General features: G+C 43.3%; 1 protein-coding gene across 3 annotated transcripts in view; it reads right to left on the reverse strand.

The window, feature by feature from the left end:
• Positions 1-19,487, reverse strand: part of AGK (acylglycerol kinase) — a 95,743-nt gene extending 76,256 nt beyond the window's left edge. For 2 of the 3 annotated variants that reach the window (XM_074366905.1, XM_074366904.1), the window contains exon 1: positions 19,209-19,486. The gene's annotated coding sequence lies outside the window, so the exon portion shown is untranslated. Of the gene's footprint in view, positions 1-19,208 lie in introns of all 3 variants that reach the window. The other variant, XM_074366906.1, reaches the window with a different exon arrangement.
• Between the last annotated feature and the right edge of the window lie 374 nt (positions 19,488-19,861).

Genomic DNA, 19,861 nt, shown 5'->3' on the forward strand with positions numbered 1-19,861 from the left:
TGGAACATTACTCAGCCATAAAAAAGAATGAAATAATGTTATTTGCAGCAATATGGATGGACCTAGAGATTATCATACAACATGAAGTAAGTTAGAGAAAGACAAATATCATATGATATCACTTATATGTGGAACCTAAAAAAATAATACAAATAAACTTATTTACAAAACAGAAATAGACTCACAGACATAGAAAACAAACTTATGTTTACTAAAGGGGAAGTGGGGAGAAGGATGAATTAGGAGTTTGGGATTAACAGATACAAATTACTACATATAAAATAGATAAACAACAAGGTCCTACTGTAGAGCACAGGGAACTACATTCAATATCTTGTAACAACCTATAATGAAAAAGAATATGAAAAAGAACATAGACGTGTATAACTGAATCACTATGCTGTACACCAGAAACTAACACGTTGTAAATCAATTATACTTCAATTTAAAAAAAAAGAAAGAAATATGCTACACTGGAAATCTGAACTCAGTTACCTATAAAATGAAATCATGTTCCCCCAAGGGCATGGAAGGAAAGTGCTGACTAATATCTAACAGCCCCTTATACTGAGAGAGTCTTACTTACTTCTCCATATCTGTAGGGTTTTCCCAATATGACAGATTGTCCTAAAACCCAGTAACTTCCCATTGGTCCAGAACCAATCCCAAAGGGACTTTCTCTTGGCTCAAAATCAGTCTTTAAGAGTGTTGAAGGGAAATGATCTCTGTCTAGAAGCAGGGTACAAGGAAACCAGAAGACAAGTGCCATGATGGCTCAAAAAGGAGTACTTCGGCCCCCAGTCAGACCCCTCCCAGCTGTGGAAGAGTGAGAGAGAATGTAAGACTGAACCAAGGCAGAGAGAACCAAGGTTTAAGGTGGCCCCACCTTTTAATTTTTTATTCACTGACAACATAAACATATACAGATATTCATGCATATGTATAGTATTCTCATACTTGCAAACTCCTTCCCAGTTACATACATCAACCACAGAAAGCTAGAACAGCAAAGGTGGCATGCTAAATTCTGTCTGATGATTACCTGGACAGACGGTGCCGTGTGGCTCTCACCGCTCAGTTACTTCCCCCTGCCTTTGCCACTCAGTCAGCTTAGCTAAGCCTGGTGGTAAAATCCATTGCAGGGATGGTATATGGAGCAGCTTGAGACAGGGGCAGTGGGGAACCTACAGTAATAGAACCTCCGTGGTGTCCTAGAGTCTGAAACTTACAGATGCAGAACAAAAAGCCAGGAAGGAAAAAACAAGAGAGTAAATAAACCCAAGGTAAGTATAGTCTCTTTCATCATTGATTCTTGGCTCCACGTGTAATTATTACATTGTACTATGGGTGGTGTAAACTTTCCACTTTCTTTCTTGATCCATCACCCATTATCCCCATTCTTTCCTAAAAGGAACCAAATTTTGTTCAGGTATCCACCCCTCACTTTCACAGTCCCTGCCTGCCTGTGACAACTTTGCAGGTGACTGGATAACCCCATTCCTGTTGCTGAGAGGTGGTTAATAGCAGCTTACGGTACTCGTACCAATTCCTCTTCCATTGCTAGGGCTTAGATTAGGAATTGATCATGTAACTCAATTTAGACCAAAGAGTCTTAGTGGGGAGCCTGCTGAGAGACCTCAGGAAAGTTTTCGTTCTCCCTTAAGAGGGGGCATTCAAGAAAGCTATGGTGATGGACCGTAAAAATACTATGCTAGGTGAAATGAGCCAGTCTGCGAAAGAGCACACATTGTATGATTCCATTTATATGAAACATCCAGATGGCAAAGAAATAGAAAGTGGATTAGAGGTTGCCTTAGGCGGGGGTTGAGGATGGTTGGGGAGAAATAGGAAATGACTGCTGATGGGTATGAGGTTTCTTTTGGAGGAAGATATTTTCTAAAAATTGTTTGTGGTGATGGTCACACAATTCTGTGAATATACTAAAACCCACCAGATTATAAGCTTTAAATGAAAGAATTATATGGTTTGTGAGTTGTATCTTAATAACGCTGTTTTTTAAAAAAGGAAAGAGATGGTCCCACTTTTTCCCGTAGATAGGATCACATGTGTAGATAATATACCTGAAACCGTTACAACTGTTGATCAACCATGGAGGGAACCAGCCCCCAGGCAAAGTCAACCCACAGAGGATGAGAGGGAAGAGATGAAAAGAACCCGGGTCCTTGATCACGTCATCAAGGCGAACAGCTGTACGGTGCCCAGAGTTTGCTCAAACTCAAACATCCTATAATGTTAAATAAATTCCATTATCATCTAAGCCAGTTAGAGTCAGGGTTTTCTGGTCCTTGAAGACAAGAGCACTGACTTGATAAACTGCAAGCCACATACTCCTAATGGGTAGGAGACACAGTGAGGACAATGTTTTAAAAAAGAGGATGTCGAAATTTTAAGGGGAAAACAGATGGAAATAGACAGCAGAAAGGAACTAGCTGACATCAATAGTATGTGCAACTTTTTACTGTTCCTAAAATCATTCTCCAACCATTCCTGTGGACCCTGGACTGGGCATGCTCATTTGCTATAGATAATTAACAATAACATAGAGTCAAATCTTCAGAAAAAATGATATAACACTCAAATTACCATGAATAGCCTTATACGAAGCATCTCAGATGAAATCTGCCTGCGGGAATAGATGCTCCTCCAGCAAAACTTCTATCATAGAAAATTATGTGCAGACACTTTTAACACCTATTTTCATTTGCTTATGTATTTTATGCACACAGATCCTTCTAGAGGCTACTTTGTTTCCTCTAAGAAAAGTATGAAGTGGAGTCCTTGTGGTATTTATGCTTAAAATCTCTTTCTTGTTGTGACCTTTAATATCCACCACCTCTGCGATGAACAGATTGGAAACATGTAAATGAGGCCTTTCAGGAAACCAGCAGGTTTCTTCCATGTTTTATCATGGGATTTTATAAGAACCCTCTGCAATGCCTGTTCTTACCCATGATCTCTATGGGCCCTGCCTTTGCCTGAATGTGACCTCTTTTGATAATGCGTCTCCTTCTCATCCTTTGCTGCCTCCTCTCCTGATGACATCTGGGCCCTGGCTGGCACTTTCCAGTTGCCTGTTTCCTATAGGAGTGAAAAGGGACAAAGATGAGGTTCATGTTGAGTGCATCAAGCGAGAGCTCCACTATTGTTTTGCAAAACCCTGTCTCTCATAGTAACCCAATTTCCAAGTATTCTGGAACAAGAAGTGGGGAATTCTATCTTTAATGACTTTTAAGTAGGTTTTCTTTTAAAGATTTTTTTAGAGCAGTTTTAGGTTTATAACAATATTGAGAGGAAGGTACAGGGATTTCCCATATGTCCTCCTGCCCCTGTACTTGCATAACCTCCCCCATCATCAGTATCACTCACCAGAATGGTGCTTTTTTTTTTTTTTAAACCAAATATGAGCCTATATGAACACATCACCATCACCCAAAGTCCATAGTTATCTTAGGTTTTACTCTTGGTTTTATACACTCTATGGGCTTAGACAAAAGTAGAAGGATGTATATCCATTATTAAAATATAATTCTGAGTAATTTCAATGCCCTAAAAATCCTCTGTGCTCTGCCTCCTCATCTCTCTCCCACCCCACCCCAGAAACCACTGGTCTTTTTACTGCCTCCATAGTTTTGCCTTTTCCAGAGTGTCACATAATTGGAGTTATACAATATGTAGCCTTTTCAGATCAGCTTCTTTCCCTTTGTAATATGCACTTATGTTTCGTCCATGTCTTTTCATGGCTTGACAGTTCGTTTCCTTTTAGCGCTGAATAATATTCCATTGTCTGGATGTACTACCGTTTATTTATCCACTCACCCACTAGAGGTCATTTGGTTGCTTCCAAGCTGTAACAATTATGAATAAAGCTGCTACACACATCCATGTGTAGGTTTTTGTGTGGACATAAATTTTCAGCTCCTTTGGGTAAATACCAAGAAGCGTGATTGCTGGGTCACATGGTTAAGTGTATGTTTGGTGTTGTTAAAAACCACCAAACTGCCTTCCAAAATGGATGTACCATTTTGCATTTCCACCAGCAGGAATGATGCATTCCTGCTATTCCATATCCTTGCCAGCATTTCGTGTTGTCAGTGTTCCAGATTTTGGCCATTCTAATAGGCGTGTCGTGGTATCTCAGTGTTATTTGCATTTCTCTGATAATGTGATGTGGGGTAGATTTTCATAGGCTTATTTGCCAACTGCGAATCATTTTTGGTGATGTTGTCTGTGAAGGGTTTTGGCCCATTTAAAAACCAGGTTATTTGTTTCCTTATTGTTGAGTTTTAAGAGTTCTTTTATATTTGGATAGCAGTCCCTTTCCAGATGTGTCTTTTGCGTTTCTCCCAGTTTGTGGCTTGTCTTCTAATTCTCTTGATGTTGTCTTTTGCAAAGCAGTTTTTTTTATTTTAATGAAGGCCATTTTATCATTTTTTTTTCTTTCATGGGTCGTGTCTGGTGTTGTATCTAAAAAAGTATCACCATACCCCAGGTCACCCAGACTATCTTCCAGAAGTTTTATAGTTTTGTATTTTACATTTAGTTCTCTGATCCACTGAGTTAACTTACGTGACAAATGTAAGGTCTGTGTCTAAATTCACTTTTTAAGTGGATTTCCAGTTTTTCCAGTACTATTTGTTGAAGAGACTGTCTTTGCTCCACTGTATTGCCTTTGCTCTTTTGTCAAAGATCTGTTCACTATAATTATGGTCACATGGTTCCAGGTGGTCTACAGATCATATTTTTTGAAAAATTATTTTTAATTAATGTACAATATTTCAATATTTAGATACATCACTGTTTATCCCTTCATTGTTGAAAGATTGGGCTCTAAGATTTTAACAACAAAAAAATGACGATCTTTGAAGTCATTTATGATCTATATCCTTAGGGTTAATTTTAAACACTGGAATCAAGGAAAATATCTTTGAGGTTTCAGATACATATTCCCAAACTGTTTTTTTTTAATTTTATTTTATTGAGTTATAGTCAGTTTACAATGTGTCAATTTCCAGTGTAAAACACAATTTTTCAGTTATACATGAACATACTTATATTCATTGTTGCATCCCAAACTGTTTTATTAAAAGCTTATAACCAATTTATATTCTCACTATCTGTATACTCTAAGCAGCAGTAAGTAATTTTTTTCACTCAATTTCAACTTATTTAACTGCTGGGCAGATAGTATTTTACCTGTTTTTAACTTATGTTTGATTAAGAGTAAAACAATGCCTTTTCATCTATTTAGCCTTTTAAAGTTTCTCTTCCATAAAATATTTGCTTGTCTTTTACTTGATTTTTATATCTTCGCAACTTGCTTTCTATGTTTATTTTTGCTTTTAAAATTCTATAACCTTATCTAAATGATGAAAGTATCAAATCATCTTAGAAGGATGATATTAGAGTAACCAGATTCTATTGATATTTTAATTTTTTCTCATTAATTTGTTACACATTCTTTATAGAGTAAGAATGTTAATCCTTTATTCATTGCAAATATTTTCATGGTTTCTTTGCCTTTGTACTTGGTTTATGATATGTTTGACATTTGAAAAACGAACAAAAAGAACCTTCTTGAATGGTCTGTAGTTGAATCTTACTCATCCTCCTGGAGAACCATCTGTCAAATGATCAGAAGTTCCGCTGTATTTATTTTCTAGGAGCTTTTTTGTGGTTTCATTTGTATATTAGTCTCTTCAAATTTCCCTTTAATTATTTTTCTGTATCAAAATGTACCAAAATCTTTTCAACTTCAAGGTCTTCAATGAGGCTGGTCCATTCACTCATCACCTAACTCACTTCCAATCACCTTCCTCCTCTCAGCTGAATGGTCCCTTCAGCCCAGAGACCTTCCTGGAGTCATTCACCTAATTTAGGTTCCTCCCGTTACACTCTCCCATAGCTCCCTTGCCTTCATGGAATTCATAATAATCTGTAATTGTATATTTCACAGTTGCATCTGTAATACAAATACCATTTTGTCATTGCATTAATGCCTGACCCCGCCCCTACCATGATGTTCTAAATTCTATGAGGGCGGTGACAATGTTATTCTTTTTCCTACAGAATACCCATACATATAGTGCCTGGCACAAAATAAATACTATTTTAGGGTTGCAGGAACCATGAACTTCCTCAACTTTCTGCCCTTCCATGTACAAAATTACACACCTATTGGCTCAAACGTAACACCACACACCGCCTTCCTCCACTGCAGGCCGTGGGGAGCAGTGTTCCTCCTCCCACTCAAAGCCCTTGTGTGGCCCCCCCTTCTTCCTCTCTTTGAGAAAACTGCCTCACCAGTCAACCCTCCTCCTCCAGTATTTTCTCTCTCCATCTCCACTGTCTTCCCCTCTTAGCATATAAACCTACTCGAAATTTATCCACAGGAACATGGAAATAAACCAAAACCAACCCCTTTCTGATCTTGCATTCCCCACCATAATTTTTAAGTCAATTTTGACATACAATTCACTTATAATGAGATGCACCCATTTCAAGAGTACAGATTTGTGAATTTTGATAAATAGATACATTCATGTAATGGCCACAATGAAAATATACAGTATTTCCATCACAACCAAAGTGTTTTCTTGCCCTTCTCAGTCAATTTTCACATGCCCCCTGAATCCACCCCAGCCCCAGGCAACCACTGCTTTGCTTTCTGCCATTGTAAATCGTATTTGTCTCTGAGAGTTCCATATAAATGAAATCATACAGTTGGTAAGCCTCAGTCTCTGGCTTCCTTCTCTCAATACAGTGTCTTTAAGGTTCATCTATGTTGCTGGGTCTATCAGTAGTTTGTTCCCCTTATGGTGAGTAGCAGCCCACTGTCTGGATTTACTGCACTTAACTCATCCATTCACCTGCTGACGGACATTTAGGTTGTTTCAAATTGTTGGCTATTATGAATAAAGTTGCATTCAACATTTGTGTACAAGTCTTTGGGTGGACATATGTTTATGTTTTTATTTCTTTGGGGTAAATACCTAGAAACATAATGGCTGGATTGTATGGTAAGTGTCTGTTTAACTTTTTCAGAAACTACCAAACTATCTTCCAAAGTGCTTGTACCATTTCACACTTCCACTTCCACAGCCCCAGTGGCTGCACATCCTCACCAACACTTGGTATGTCAGTTTTTAAGTTGTCGACACCCTGATAGACCTTCTTGTCTATAGTATATCTTCTTTGGTGAAGTACCTGTTCCAATGCTTTGCTTATTTTAAAATATTGGGTGATTTGTCTTCTTATTGAATTTTAGGAGTTCTTTACATAGTTTAGATATAAAAATTTTTTTCAAGTATGCTTTGCAAATATTTCTCCCAGTCCTTTTCATAACTGTATCTTTTGAAAAGCAAAAGCTTCAGATTCTGGTGAAGTACAATTTGTTAATTTTTTTTCTTTTATAATTCACATCTATGTGTCCTGCTTAAGACCATTTGTTTTGTTAAGTTTTGGTTTAACTCAAGATCATTAAGATTTTCTCCTATGTTTCCTTTTAGAAGTTTTTTCCATTTTTGTTTTGTGCCCAAGGACTATTTTGAAAGACTGAAACCTCATTCAGTTCAAAACTCTCTCTCAAGCCCAGGTCTCTTCAGTAAGACTCTCCAGCACATTATCTTCCAGACTAGCCTTTCTCATGGTGTGTTTTATAGAGCACTGTGTCAGCAGAAAGTTCATAGTTATACACATATACCACCAAGCAATGACAACAACAAAACAGTAATTCCATGAGCCTGGGGATCACTAAGCTAAACATGTGTATTTATATTAAATTCAGTAGAACCTTTGAAATACAATTGAGCATACAAATTTTCAAATAGATGGCATTGTATACAGTGTTTTATGTTAAGTTGTGAATAAAACAGACTTCTCAACTTCGAGTTTGGTGGAGTCAAGTCTCATGGCAGCTATACTTCTAGACTTTGAGACGGGAAACCCAGCTCTTCTGTTTAGTTGTGTCATTGCAGGTGGTTATTTTAAATCGATGAATGACAGAAGGAAAACGCAGATTTTAAAAATCCCTTGTGAACTGCATTAATTAGATTAAAAGTATTACATATAGAGACGGACTTAAAATTTTGTAACAGACAAAGGAGATAAGAGCTGACATTACATTAAGATATTTAATGTATGTAACAAATGTGATAAACTGCCATCTGCATTGCTAAAATTCTCATCAATTCCAGTTCCTGCTTGAGTTACAGAGTGACTAAGCCTTTAAGAGAACAGTTTGTGAGAACAGAATAGAATAAAGCAGACTGGCCCAATGGTAGGAGAATACAATGCAACTGTAGCAAAACGTGGCAAATGTCGAAGAAAAGGTGACGCAGCACAGCAAAAGGAAAGGAACACGCTACCCAATCAGGGCCCTCGCTTCCTTTACCAGGCATTTGACATTGGGCTTTTAATGGGGCCCTGCTTGCTTTAATTGTGAACTGGAAATGACCCTTCCTCTGTCTGGAGGTGGGGGCTGGATCAGATTCTCTTTTCCACTTCTCAGTTCTGCATTTCTTTGCACAGTTTAACTTTTCATCTTGGCCTCATCGTCCAAAATTGCTCACTATCCCAAGCCACAGAGCGGTAAGTGCAAATACAAAATCCCGCTACTAATTGTGTATGTAATTGCTGAGATTAAGATCTGTGACTTAAAAATTCTCTGACGTTAATTCTAAAGCTCTCAATTTATTCATTATTTTCACCTAGTCTCTTATCTTGAACCTTGGGAGGAAGGCTCTAATCCTTCCAGCTTTAAACCAGGGCATGAGGACCCCCTTGAGCGGTTGCTTTGGTAGCGCAACCAGCCTGAAGAGTTCACCACTAGGTGGCGCTGAAGATCCGGCTGTAGAAGGAGACCTGGGCTAACGGGGCACACAAGCTACTATTTCCCATTGGGTCTATTGCTGGCACCAGGCTGCTACTTCCTTCACTGTCAGAGACCTCCGGGATGTCTTGGCTCGAATCTGATGCAAACATTCCCTCTGCAGTGCTCAGCAGTTTGCAAAGGGGATCGTGGGCTTGGCAGTAGTATCTCCAGGGTCTTACCACCAGATCACGAATGACTGGATCTTTCTGCCTCCTTCCTGGACCTTCCCTTAGTCCCCAAATCTGGGGCCTAGCCTGTTTCCTCAGCCATTCATTCGAACATTTATTGCATGCTCTTATGTGTCCTGCCTACAGCGAGGAGTAATGTGGTTTGAGATGTAAGTCATTAGCGTTTTTTTCTTAGTCTGCCGTCAGCACCAAGTCCAGGTACTGTGCATAAGGCCCTGTACTTAGGGGACCAAGTTGCTGGCAGCTGAGCTGTGCTTCCAGGAAGGAGAAGGGAAACATTGTGGTCCTTATATTTACAACCATCCCATAATGCCTCCCTCCTCCTACACACACCATCTGCACCAAGGCAACAAGACAGGAAATGCATGTTCTCTGCCCACCGCATGCCCATATTGAGCTGCCCTTTGTGTCTTTTTTTTTTTTTTTCCTCTTTAATGGAGCTCTGGATGTGTAATTAACTCTTAACACAATGCAGTCTTCAGTCTTTCATTTTAAATAAAATGTCTGCTGTGAATACATTTATACTGGAATATTACTCAACACTAAAAAAGAGCTTTCAAGGAAGGTAAAGACATGGAGCCACTTTAAATACATATTACTAAGTGAAAGAAGCCAATTTGGAAGCCACACACTGTATGAGTACAACTCTATGATATCTGGAAAGGCACAGCTATGGAGACAGTGAAAAGATCAGCGGTTGCCGGAGTTGTGGGGAGACAGGGGAGGAACAGGTGGAGCACAGGGGATTTGTAAGGCAGTGAAACCATTTGATGCTGTAGCAGTGGATATATGTCATTAAACATTTGTCAAAGCCCATAGAATGTGCAACACAAGAAATGAATCCTTTTATAAACTATGGACATCAGTTCATAATAATGTTCCAATATTGCCTCATCAATTGTAACAAATGATGCAAGAATTTAATAATAGAGGAAACTGCTGAGGAGGGAGAGGGGGTATATGGGAACTCCGTACTTAACGCTCAATCTCTGTAAGCCTAAAACTGCTCGGAAAATAAAATCTATTAATGTTTTTAAAAAATCTGTTGGGAAATACCTCATATTTATACAGTGCTTTACAGTTTCCAAATCAACCCATTTGATTCTCATAAGAGCACCATAAGATGAAAAAGAGTGGTATCGTCCTGAGCTGACAGATTTGGGCATTGAAGTCAAAGAAATCAAGCAACTTCTCAAGTTCATGTAGCTAATACAGTGCAGAAAAAGGACGGGAAGCCAAATCTTATTCCAGACCCAGAGCTCTTTTCTCTATTTCAGACACTTGCAAACAGGGAAGTTGGTAACAAGCCCTCCACATTCTCTGGTGATTATTCTTTTTCCTCCCAAGGTTCTGAGTGAGCCCAATTTGGTAGAGATATACACCACAAATTATAACACAAGACTTCACTCTATGGCTGTTAGACATGATTTCATACACAGATTTCACGCATAAACGAGCATCTTAAATGCACCTTCTTCTCTCAACTCTACCACCAATTCTTTCCTCCGGAGTCTTGGAATCTTTGCTTCCTCTCCACTTCTAGGATAAATCATTAGAGCAAGAATGAGAGTAGAGACCAGCTGGAAGAGGCTGGGGACATTTCTATAGAATAAAAAACTTGAGGATGCCGGACTGTTCTCCGTAAGCACCCGCAGCGGCTTGTGATGGGGGCTGAGCCTTCTAAGAGGTATGGTTCTGAGCAAATCAGCATCAGCTGTCAGACGGCTCAGAGCACGTCTTCAACAGCGACCCCTTGTGGTAATGAGAGTCAACCGCAGAAGAAGTCAGGGGAGAACTTGTCTCTCCTCTTGGGTACTGAGACCTACTGGATCCTCTTCAGACTGTATAAACCTCCCGTATCCCTGGACGTGGTAGGGGGAGGGGAGTGAAAGTTCCCAAGAGAGTCACCTGCTTTCAGATAAGTAGTCATTTAGACCGACAAGCAGTTAATTAGAAGAACAAGAGAGAGGTGACCATTTTCACCCCCCGAGGTTGTGGAACAGCTCACAACAATTGCACTATTGGGTGTAATCTGGAAAGATGCCTTTGCAAAAAGACTCAGGTAGACTGGGGATGTCCTTAAAATGACCAGGGCAAAGAGGGTAAGATAGAAGCATGGTGTTTGTGACTCTCGCGGGGCGGCCGTCTCTATTGCACTAAGTGCTATGCAGCCTCAGGAATGTGAGTGAAACCTGAATAAATGTTGGTGTGGCCAGAAAGGGGAAAGCCAACCTGGAAAGTTAACAGATCTTTGGTGAAAGTTCTCTGGAAATTTGAATTTTCCCTTTAAGAAGTGAAAACTGTGGTTTAGCAACTTACAGTGAAAGTAACTTAGTTCCACATTTGTTACCCACTGATGGTGGTGGGGGGCCAGTGGTGAACAAGAGAGGGGCAGCCCTTGTCTTTATGGGTCTCACCTTCCGAAGGGAAAGGCAGGCATGTTAACGGGAGCACAGACGCAGTGGAAAAGACAGGCACCGTGAGGTTAATGTCTTCACATGCGTCCAGCCCTCCTGACCGCTGACGTTGCTGTTCCTCAGATTTGTCCCAGGACCCTTGCTATGGGCTGAGTTGTGTCCTCTAAAAGATGTGTTGTCCTAACCCCCAGAATCTCAGAATGAAAGCTTGTTTGGAAACAGGGGTTTTGTAGATCTAACTGGTTAAGATAAGGTCATACTGGAATAGGAATGGCCCAGATAAGTAGTCATTTAGACCCACGAGCAGTTAATTAGAAGAACAAGAGAGAGGTGACCATTTTTCCACCACAAGGTTGTGGAACAGCTAATATGACCAGTGTCCTAGGAAGAGCAGAGGAAGATGCACAGGAAATGGAGCGCCCCCAGGAAGATACAGTCACACGAGCGGAGGATGCCTTGTGACGACAGAGGCAGACATCGGACGGATGCATCCACAAGCCAAGGAATGCCAAGGATGGCTGGCAAACCAGAAGCTGGAAGAGGCAGAGAAGGGTTGTGCCCTGCAGGTTCCAATGGGCCTGATGGGCCTGATGTTGAAACCCTAACCCCTAAAGTGACTGAATTTGGAGACGGGGTCTTGTTGGGGCTCAGGCTGCTGTAGGAAAATGCCATAGACTGCGTGGTTTATATATCATCAGAAATTCATTTCTCGCAGTTCTGGAGGCTGGGAGTCTGAGATCAGGGTGCCACTGTGGTTGCGTTCTGGCGAGCGCCCTCTTCTGAGTTGCATACTGATGACCTCTCCTTGTATCTTCACATGGCAAAAAGAGAACTTGCCAGCTCTCCCTTCTCTTCTTACGAGGGTATTAATACCATCATGAAAGCTCTATTGTTATGACCTAATGGCCTCACAAAGGCCCCACCTCCAAACACCATCACAGTGGGAATTAGATTTCAACACACAAATCTTGGGGGAACACACACATTCAGCCCATAACAGGTCTTTAAAGAGGTAATTAAGGCTAAATGAGGCCATAAGGATAGGCCTCTAATCCAATATGACTGGTGTCCTTATCAGAAGAAGAGATCATCACAGAGACACATCTGCACCCAGAGGAAAGGCCTTGTGAGGACATAGCAAGAAGGTGACCATCTGCAAGCCAAGAAGCAAGGACTTAGGAGAAACCAAACCAGCCAGCATCTTAATTTCTGATTTCCAGCCTTCAGAACTGTGAGAAGGTGGGTGTCTGTGATTTAAGCCACCCAGTCTGTGGAACTTTGTTTATGACAGCCCTAGCAAACGAATATAGATACACACTAGGCACTCAGTAAAGTTGAAGGGATAAATGAATTACGTGAATCAAATTTCACAATTGTGTTAAGTACAAGGAAGGACAAATAAAGGTCACTAGGAACAAACAGGAACATCCCTCACCTAGGCTGGGATTTTCTGGAGGGCTGGTCTGAGGAAGTGGTGCTGAGGTGGGAACCTGAGGGACTGACTGGTGGCCATTCCCCAGGCAGAAGCAAATAGTGTGTGCAAAGGCCCGGAGGTTGACAGGAGCATGATGGGCTTTAGGATCTGAAAGGTGGAGCTCAGAGAACAAGGAGAGAGGTTCTGCAAGAGCCTGGTGGGGCAGGCCAGAGTCAAAGCAGGCAGGGCCTTTCAGGACACGTTGGTCGAGGAGTCTGGAGTAAGGGCAATCGATTTTAAGGGCAGGGATGATGGGATCGGATTTGTGTAACAACAGGATTAGTCTGGCTGCTCTGTAGAGACTTTGTAAGATGGGGTGGGGGTCAGGTGGGGTGAGGGTAGATGCAGGGAGACCAGGAGCCCACAGGAGGCAAAGCAGGAAACTGTACCTTGAACTAGGGTGATGGAAGCCACGATGAGCAGGCAATTCTAAAAGATATTTAAAAGATGTGCAAAAAAGAAAAAGACCAGGTCCTTGATCTCAAAACTCTGACTTTTTCTGAGGATGGAAAGCCATGCAGAAAGTAGGAATGATAGTAGCTGAAGGAAGGTGAAGGAATAAATCGGAAGAGGAAGAACTAGAACCTGGTCTAATGAAACCTGAAAGTATTAAAAAGGGAATTCTGAGAGGAGACAGCATAAGATGCAGAAAATCAGGATCGTCCTGTCTAGCACTGTGGGTCTCATTATCTTGCAAATCCCTTTGTAACACTGGGACCCCAACTCCTATCAGTTCATCACCAGAAATGATCATATTGGGCATTAATAGTTTTGGCTTTTAGCCCATCTTCCTGCAGTTTCAGATCTGATTTTTTTGCTATTCCACAGATTGCACTCTTGGTTGCCTTTTAATTACTGAATCGCTGTTCTTTATCTGCAGCCTCTGACTAGCAACCTTATTAGAACAATTGCCCAAGACTCAGAACTGAACCACGCACAATACAAATCTGCAATAATGAAAATGCTTAAATTAAATAAAAATCTCCTAACAAGTAGCAGAGCATGCTGGAATGGATTGTATGAGTCACCGACTGGATGAGTGATTTAGTGGGGAAGTTATATCAGCTGAAGAAAATCATATCTTAACATTCAATACCCAGGCATGTCTTAATACACTCATCACGGAGCCTCTGAATGAAATAGCCCCACACAGAGATTATTAATCTATAAATAATATCCTAAAAGTCCGTTGGTTTTTTTGACTACTGTTTTTAAAAATACTTACTAGTTGCAAATTTAGAAATCCCTCTTCTCTTTCCATAAAGCCTGGCTTTCAAGGCCAAGCTCATGACCAAGAGGTCAAGGTAGTGAGATTTGATACCCAAAGGTAATCAGTCACCTCTTAGCTCTACTCACGTTCTCCCTCCCTCTGTAAACTCTGTGCCTCAGACTTGGAGGGGGATTGTTGAAATTAATATGATTTTAAAGGAGAAATGAAAACAAGTCATCTTTAATATTTTCAAAACAGGATTCTGTTCTCAACCCAATCATCTACATGCAGATAATAGCTCTCCCTTCCCCTTTCCCCTCCCTACACATCTAAAAATGAGGAGGCTCAAGAGATGAATTGTGAACGGAAAACTTTATGGGTCACGGGCGAGGTGAGTGGGACAGAGACAGTGAGGGCTGAGAGGGAAGAGAGTTGATGGGGTGAGAGATGAGAGGCAGCAGATGGAGAATCGGAGCTGGGAAGGCTGGGCAGTCCTGGGCCTTCCTCCTTCATCTTCTCCAGGCTGGGGAGGGTTTGGGCACGGGGAAGGTGGGTATATTCCAGGCCCTGGAGTCAAGCTTGGAGGCCTGGAGAGCTTCATTCTGTGACCAGTCAGGGAAGCTGCAGGAGTTGCTCCTGAGCCGGGGAAAGATTTAGCACATTGATTTCCAGCCCCTTTTTTTCTAGGCACTATGGTTTGTGATTGAGTGGGGAGGTTGGGGAGGACAGTCAAGGCTTTTAAAGGTGCCAATACTCCAGCAAGAAATAAGGGATAGCGGCGGCTAAAAGAGCCTAGATTCTCTGTTCTACCCTCCTGTGCCTCATTTTTATTTTCCCCTTTCTGCTTTCTGGGATGACCCTGCCTGTCAGCGAGGTGATAACGGCTTCAAGCAGGAGACAGGAAGCCTGGGTCCTGAGCTTGGCCGATGAGCCGACCTTGAGCTCATGGCCACCCGGCTCCCTGGTCCCGTCTCCCTTCCTGCACGGGCTCTTCCATTCCCACATCCTTCAGGTATTAATGGAGTGCGTGTTGTGCGTCATGTACTGTGCATGCAGTCATGACAAAACAGACATGGTCCTGCCCTCAGGGAGCTTACACTCTAGGAAGGGAGATAACATTAAGGAGATGGCAAGAAATAAATCTGTGTCTGTGGGTAATGATATTAGGCACCAAGGCAAAGAACAGCAAACTATGGAAGAGAATCTCCACTCAGAGCTTCCTACGTTAGGTGGTGGTCAGGGAAGTTTCCTCTGAGAGGTGACATTTAAGTGGGGACCAGAAGGATGACATAAAAGGGAGGTGAAACCCAGATCACACCATGAGGATGGTGTCCCAGGAAAACCAAGAGATGATGAGGAAGTGAGTTCTGGCTGACCCCTCAAACCTGGAGAGGACAAATTTGGGAACTACATTCCATGTTTTTTTCTTAAACCTATTTGCGAGCACCAGCCGGTAGGGTCGCACCTATCCAAGGAAATGCAGAGTCTGAATGTTTCCTGCCCCTGACAGAGGCATGTTAAGCTGCACAGCAGTACAAGTCTGCTGTTTTCAGGGGGGGGTGGGGTGGGGGGGTGGATTTTCTAAATTAAAAGAATTTGTGAACGATGGCTGTAATTAGGATCTGAAATACTTCAGATAACAAAAGTCAGGGAGCAGCGATACATGTGAAATTAACTCTCTTCATTTGGTTTGGGGAAAGCCTCAAATTCTTTCACAGAAAATTGGAAACTGAATATGCCCCAAGATCTGTCTTATACGATGGCAACAGTCCCATCTGGGTGACTCTGAGCAATTGCCAATAAAGAGCATTAAAGCCAAGTCGTATGTCGGGACTACAGTTAAAAATATCCTTTCCTTTCTCCCTGTAATTTATCTCTGTATCTACTTATTAGGCAAACATTTCCTAAACACCTCCCGTTTGCCAGGCACCACTGTTGACACCAGCTGGGGATACAGCCATGACAGACCAGAACAGACTAAGTCCCTCTTCTCAAGAAGCTTATCTTTCGCTGGGGGTAGATGGTCAATAAATAAACAAGTTAACATGCAATGAATCTGTTAGCCATTGATATAATAATAAAAAAAAAAAGCAGCAGAGAAAAGGGATAGAGGATTCACGGGGGTCAGGATGCCAACTTTTGTACATAAGTCAGAGAAAACAATATTTGAGCAGAGACCTGAAGGACGCAAGGGAAAGCGTATTCTAGGCAGAAGGAACAGAAGATGCAAAGGCTCTGAGGTAGTGGGGTGTCTGAAATGTTCTAGAAACAGGAAGCCAGTGTGGTTGGGATGGAGTGAGAGGTATCTTAGTCTGCATACCCCCTGAGACAAGGGTTTGGGTGCAAGTGGTTTCTTCTGGAGGTGATCTTAGGAAGCACCAAGAGAGAACAGGGAAGAGACAGCGGGAAGGAAGGAAAACTAACAATTGGGACGTTAACGAGCGGGCGGCCACTGTGGGCAATGGAGGCTTGATCCTGCTGGTGATGTCTGAAAGAATATTTGGAACATGCCTCAGAGCTGCCCACGGACCCGTCAGGAAGCTGGGTATTTCTCCAAATCCTGCCTCATTGCTGAAGGTGGCTCTGAAAGCTGCCCCTGAGGCCATATTCTCCTCCAGGCATATGCAAAAAGGCCTTTGGAGCAGAGGGCATTGTCTGTAGGTGACCTCAGGGCAAGCCAGGGGGTGTGGGCAGGGCACTGACCAAGAGGAGGGAAGGAGAGGGGATGAAATGAGAGAGGAGGTGGGGCCCCAAGCAGTTTTATTTTCAGCATGATGGCGAGCATTTGGAGAGTTTAAACAACATGATCTGATCTCCACTTTTAAATAAAAATATTAGGACTGCTGTGGGGAGAAGGGATAGCACGGGAGCAAGGATGGAAGCAGGGAGATCGGTTAGGAAGCCTTTGCAATAATGTGGGCAAGAGATGATGGCAGCTTGGCCCAGGGTGGCAGCAGCCGCATGGTAAGAGGTAGCTGATTTCTTGATCTGTCCTGAAGGAAGAGCGTACAGCATTGGCCAATGGACAGGAGGTGGGCAAGAGAGGAGTTAAGACTAACTCTGTGGTCTCTGGCCTGAGAAAATGGGAGACTAGAAGAGACATTTCCCCGAGATAGGGTGGGTTAGGGAGGAGCAGTTTGGGACCTGCTCTATTTGGAAGACCTCCAGGGGAAGACATCCAAGTGGAGATGCGGATTAGGCAGCAGGGTATGTACACTAGGAACCTAAATCTTGCCTACCTGATCCACAGTCCTGGCCAGTTCCCTCCTGGCCAGCCCACAGTCTTCTCTGCCTTGGCAGGACCCTGCAGGATGGCTTTACATCTAAGCACTTCCATCCTCACCCCACACTTCCAAGTGGCTTCAATGTCTTTTTGGTTCTCATGCTACTTCCCTCCCTACACCCAAATCAAAAGATGAACAGGTGATACGGAAGTGTCCTATGCTTGGAGAATGACCTTTTTCATGCCTCCCCCACCTTATCTCCATCAATTCCTTTCCAGCACCTCCTAAGCAAAGGCAGAAAATCTTAAGTTGCAACGCAGATCTAAATAAACTGTCTCTGAAGACTTTGCTCCAAAAGATCACCACGCAAGCTTATGAGGACAAGGTTCCTCATGTGCCCTGGTAGGAGGAAGGGAGTATTTGCAATAGCGGGAACAAGTTGTTTTTCACCAAGAAAGATATACTGATGTTACCTTACAAAGTAAATAATCTCTAAAGCTCGGTGTCTGAACACATGGAAAGTTCATTTCCTGCCCACATCACAGTCCTGTGTGAGTCAAGCATCTATCCTGGTGTTACTCTTTCAGGTGGTGACTCAGGATCCCAGATCCTTCCATAGTGTGTCTCCTCCAAGGCAGAGTCCTTGACTTCCAGCACTGGAAGCTCTATCACATGCTTCCACCTAAGAGCAAGTGAGGCTGGGTAATCTCGTCTCCTTACATACCCAGGAAGAAGAAACAGGATTGGCGAGCATCTATCCTGTCTCTGACGCAAAAGGTTGTTGTCTTAGTGACGAATACATTGGTACTTTGGTTTTGTTCTTATTCTCTTATGAATGTAATTGTGTGACTCTACTTTGCAATGCATGCTTGATCCCAATGAACCAAAAAGATCAGGTTTCTGAATCGGCAAAGCTGAGAACCAAACCATGCTGACCCAAACTGCAGTCAACCGTGAAGTTCCCCCAACCACTTCTCATCTGGAACACTACCCACCTTACTCATCAGAAAGGACCAAGTCTGTCACATGTGCTCTATTTAGTATGTCAATGAAGTGTGTCCTAAATTTACTTATTTCTAGGAGCTCTTCCTAATTCCCCAGTGGCCAGGCACTCCTGCTGTCACATGCTACCCAAGGCTAGGGAGGTAGCTGAGGAAAGTAATTCCAAAAGGAAAAAGGCAGAGAAAGGGAGGGGAAAGGGCTCTGTAAGGGATGGGGAACGGTAAACAGTGGAGATAAAAACCAGTACAGGAGAGGGAGGAAGGGAAGCCAAAGCTGAAAGTCAGCACAGGAGAAAGGGGTGGAGGATGTGGGGGTGCCAACTACCAAGAGGGCTCCAACTCCAGAGAGGTAAGAGGTGGGGAGCCGGAAGAGAGGGAAATGCAGGCAGAAAGAGGGAAGAGCGCCTTTAAGAGACCGGGAGGCTGCAGCCTGGGAACCGAGCGGAGCTGTTACCATGGTAGCGGCGCAGCTCATTGGGCGTCTCGGAGCCCCAGCAACCCCATTGGGAGCAGAACCTGCTCGCACCTCCCACCTGGAAGCGGGAAGCAGGGGGAGGTGAAGGTGAAGGGCCAGGGAGGGATGGAACTGAGGGAGGGCAGAGACACAAGAGAGGGAGGGGGAAAGCTGCCACTCAGGAAGGAACAAGTAACCCCCTTGGGCTCCGCAGCTAGAAGTTGACCTCCTGAAGACACTCAAAGCTCCCACTTCTCAGTCTCAGTTTGGAATAGACACACTCGCCCACCAAGGGACAACAGAGGGGAGGCTGGCTCCACCCGTCCGAGCAGCCCGCGCCTGAGCCTTACCTGGCCGCACCTGGGCGCACTGGGCCGCTTCTCGCTAGGAGTGCAGGCTGCCTCCTGGACTTTGTACTGCTCTTAGGGAGAATCCCAAGTTTGGGGCTTGAAGCCAAGGACTGCGAGGTGGGGCGAGAGCGAGGGGGGCTGCCGGCCCGAGGAGCAGCAGCAGCAGCCACAGAATCAGCCATAAAGGAGCAAACTGGCCCCTTTCAGGGTTTCTTCTCTGAATGTTGGCCTCCGTCTTCTGCTTAGCCACATTTTTCCTCACTGCTGGCTGTTAGCGGACAGAGCATGCGCAGGAGAGGGAGCCAGTTCGGGGCGGGGAGCGGGGGGAGGTGGAAATCAACTACAGGCCCAGGTGGGCAGGGCAGCGCCCCTCAGGGCAATTTCCCACAGCTGGGCAACCTACGGCCGCCCTCACGGGCCAGCTCGCTCTTCCACTCCATCAGCTCTGCTTCCATTTTGTTTTTGTTTTTCTCTCTTCCTTTTGTTTTCTGTTTTGCGTTTCCTCTCTCTTGCTTTTCTTCCTTCTGGGCCACACCTGAGACTTCCTGTGGGTGTTACTGAGTCTACAGCGCACTTACTAAGAGGGTATTCCCAAGGTCACCCCAAAGGAAGGAAGGCTTCTTCAAGCATCTTGGGGAAATTTCTTCTATTTC

Source organism: Camelus bactrianus, chromosome 7 (assembly GCF_048773025.1).
Source record: "Camelus bactrianus isolate YW-2024 breed Bactrian camel chromosome 7, ASM4877302v1, whole genome shotgun sequence".
NCBI classification, from domain to species: domain Eukaryota; kingdom Metazoa; phylum Chordata; class Mammalia; order Artiodactyla; family Camelidae; genus Camelus; species Camelus bactrianus.